This window comes from Doryrhamphus excisus, unplaced genomic scaffold (genome assembly GCF_030265055.1).
Source record: "Doryrhamphus excisus isolate RoL2022-K1 unplaced genomic scaffold, RoL_Dexc_1.0 HiC_scaffold_25, whole genome shotgun sequence".
Taxonomy (NCBI): domain Eukaryota; kingdom Metazoa; phylum Chordata; class Actinopteri; order Syngnathiformes; family Syngnathidae; genus Doryrhamphus; species Doryrhamphus excisus.
In genome coordinates this window covers 880,001-882,500 of record NW_026652243.1, presented here as the reverse complement: position 1 = coordinate 882,500, position 2,500 = coordinate 880,001, and the positions used below count along the sequence as shown (strand labels likewise).

General features: G+C 52.0%; 8 non-coding genes and 3 pseudogenes across 8 annotated transcripts; all 11 read right to left on the bottom strand.

The window, feature by feature from the left end:
- Positions 1-46: 46 nt before the first annotated feature.
- LOC131111489 (5S ribosomal RNA) lies at positions 47-165 on the bottom strand. The gene has a single exon (XR_009121201.1). It is a non-coding gene; the product is annotated as a 5S ribosomal RNA (ribosomal RNA).
- A 112-nt stretch (positions 166-277) lies between these two features.
- Positions 278-396, bottom strand: LOC131117782 (5S ribosomal RNA). The gene has a single exon (XR_009124989.1). It is a non-coding gene; the product is annotated as a 5S ribosomal RNA (ribosomal RNA).
- Positions 397-508: 112 nt separating this feature from the next.
- Positions 509-636, bottom strand: LOC131112172 (5S ribosomal RNA; annotated as a pseudogene).
- A 112-nt stretch (positions 637-748) lies between these two features.
- LOC131111617 (5S ribosomal RNA) lies at positions 749-867 on the bottom strand. Its single transcript, XR_009121303.1, has one exon. It is a non-coding gene; the product is annotated as a 5S ribosomal RNA (ribosomal RNA).
- Positions 868-979: 112 nt separating this feature from the next.
- Positions 980-1,098, bottom strand: LOC131111533 (5S ribosomal RNA). The gene has a single exon (XR_009121243.1). It is a non-coding gene; the product is annotated as a 5S ribosomal RNA (ribosomal RNA).
- A 112-nt stretch (positions 1,099-1,210) lies between these two features.
- Positions 1,211-1,329, bottom strand: LOC131118717 (5S ribosomal RNA). Its single transcript, XR_009125873.1, has one exon. It is a non-coding gene; the product is annotated as a 5S ribosomal RNA (ribosomal RNA).
- Positions 1,330-1,441: 112 nt separating this feature from the next.
- On the bottom strand, positions 1,442-1,560 carry LOC131117587 (5S ribosomal RNA). The gene has a single exon (XR_009124799.1). It is a non-coding gene; the product is annotated as a 5S ribosomal RNA (ribosomal RNA).
- A 112-nt stretch (positions 1,561-1,672) lies between these two features.
- LOC131111786 (5S ribosomal RNA) lies at positions 1,673-1,781 on the bottom strand (annotated as a pseudogene).
- A 112-nt stretch (positions 1,782-1,893) lies between these two features.
- On the bottom strand, positions 1,894-2,012 carry LOC131117457 (5S ribosomal RNA). The gene has a single exon (XR_009124674.1). It is a non-coding gene; the product is annotated as a 5S ribosomal RNA (ribosomal RNA).
- Positions 2,013-2,124: 112 nt separating this feature from the next.
- LOC131117845 (5S ribosomal RNA) lies at positions 2,125-2,243 on the bottom strand. Its single transcript, XR_009125050.1, has one exon. It is a non-coding gene; the product is annotated as a 5S ribosomal RNA (ribosomal RNA).
- Positions 2,244-2,355: 112 nt separating this feature from the next.
- LOC131113957 (5S ribosomal RNA) lies at positions 2,356-2,464 on the bottom strand (annotated as a pseudogene).
- Positions 2,465-2,500: the final 36 nt, after the last annotated feature.

The window sequence follows — 2,500 nt, the reverse complement described above, 5'->3', positions numbered from 1 at the left end:
GTCAAACAGCGCCCTCTGCAGTCAGGCAAGAGCAGAAACCATAAAAAGCTTACAGCACCTGGTATTCCCAGGTGGTCTCCCATCCAAGTTCTAACCAGGCCCACCCCTGTTTAGCTTACGAGATCGGACGAGATCGGGCATTTTCAGGGTAGTATGGCCGTAAGCTGCCAGGTCAACTGAAAAGATCCTATTTGAAGGCGACGCAGGCCAAACTAGACTCTGGCAAAAAGTGTCAAACAGCGCCCTTTGCTGTCAGGCAAGAGCAGAAACCATAAAAAGCTTACAGCACCTGGTATTCCCAGGCGGTCTCCCATCCAAGTACTAACCAGGCCCGCCCCTGCTTAGCGTCCGAGATCGGACGAGATCGGGCATTTTCAGGGTAGTATGGCCGTAATCTGCCAGGTCAACTGAAGAGATCCTATTTGAAGGCGACGCAGGCCAAACTAGACTCTGGCAAAAAGTGTCAAACAGCGCCCTTTGCTGTCAGGCAAGAGCAGAAACCATAAAAAGCTTACAGCACCTGGTATTCCCAGGCGGTCTCCCATCCAAGTACTAACCAGGCCCGCCCCTGCTTAGCTTCCGAGATCGGACGAGATCGGACGAGATCGGGCGTTTCAGGGTAGTATGGCTGTAACCTGCCAGGTCAACTGAAAAGATCCTATTTGAAGGTGACGCAGGCCAAACTAGACTCTGACAAGAAGTGTCAAACAGCGCCCTTTGCTGTCAGGCAAGAGCAGAAACCATAAAAAGCTTACAGCACCTGGTATTCCCAGGCGGTCTCCCATCCAAGTACTAACCAGGCCCGCCCCAGCTTAGCTTCCTGGATCGGATGAGATCAGGCGTTTTCAGGGTAGTATGGCTGTAAGCTGCCAAGGCAACTGAAAAGATCCTATTTGAAGGCGACGCAGGCCAAACTAGACTCCAGCAAAAAGTGTCAAACAGCGCCCTCTGCTGTCAGGCAAGAGCAGAAACCATAAAAAGCTTACAGCACCTGGTATTCCCAGGCGGTCTCGCATCCAAGTACTAACCAGGCCCACCCCTGTTTAGCTTACGAGATCGGACGAGATCAGGCGTTTTCAGGGTAGTATGGCCGTAAGCTGCCAGATCAACTGAAAAGATCCTATTTGAAGGCGACGCAGGCCAAACTAGACTCCAGCAAAAAGTGTCAAACAGCGCCCTCTGCTGTCAGGCAAGAGCAGAAACCATAACAAGCTTACAGCACCTGGTATTCCCAGGCGGTCTCCCACCCAAGTACTAACCAGGCCCGCCCCTGCTTAGCTTCCGAGATCGGATGAGATCGGGCGTTTTCAGGGTAGTATGGCTGTAAGCTGCCAAGGCAACTGAAAAGATCCTATTTGAAGGCGACGCAGGCCAAACTAGACTCCAGCAAAAAGTGTCAAACAGCGCCCTCTGCTTTCAGGCAAGAGCAGAAACCATAAAAAGCTTACAGCACCTGGTATTCCCAGGCGGTCTCCCATCCAAGTACTAACCAGGCCCGCCCCTGCTTAGCTTCCGAGATCAGACGAGATCGGGCTTTTTCAGGATAGTATGGCCGTAAGCTGCCAGATCAACTGAAAAGATCCTATTTGAAGGTGACGCGGGCCAAACTAGACTCTGGCAAAAAGTGTCAAACAGCGCCCTTTGCTGTCAGGCAAGAGCAGAAACCATAAAAAGCTTACAGCACCTGGTATTCCCAGGCGGTCTCCCATCCAAGTACTAACCAGGCCCGCCCCTGCTTAGCTTCCGAGATCGGGCGTTTTCAGGGTAGTATGGCCGTAAGCTGCCAGGTCAACTGAAAAGATCCTATTTGAAGGTGACGCAGGCCAAACTAGACTCCAGCAAAAAGTGTCAAACAGCGCCCTCTGCTGTCAGGCAAGAGCAGAAACCATAAAAAGCTTACAGCACCTGGTATTCCCAGGCGGTTTCCCATCCAAGTACTAACCAGGCCCGCCCCTGCTTAGCTTCCGAGATCGGACGAGATCAGGCGTTTTAAGGGTAGTATGGCCGTAAGCTGCCAGGTGAACTGAAAAGATCCTATTTGAAGGTGACGCAGGCCAAACTAGACTCCAGCAAAAAGTGTCAAACAGCGCCCTCTGCTGTCAGGCAAGACCAGAAACCATAAAAAGCTTTCAGCACCTGGTATTCCCAGGCGGTCTCCCATCCAAGTACTAACCAGGCCCGCCCCTGCTTAGCTTCCGAGATCGGTCGAGATCGGGCGTTTTCAGGGTAGTATGGCCGTAAGCTGCCAGGTCAACTGAAAAGATCCTATTTGAAGGTGACGCAGGCCAAATTAGACTCTGGCAAAAAGTGTCAAACAGCGCCCTTTGCTGTCAGGCAAGAGCAGAAACCATAAAAAGCTTACAGCACCTGGTATTCCCAGGCGGTCTCCCATCCAAGTACTAACCAGGCCCGCCCCTGCTTAGCGTCCGAGATCGGGCGTTTTCAGGGTAGTTTGTCCGTAAGCTGCCAGGTCAACTGAAAAGATCCTATTTGAAGGCGA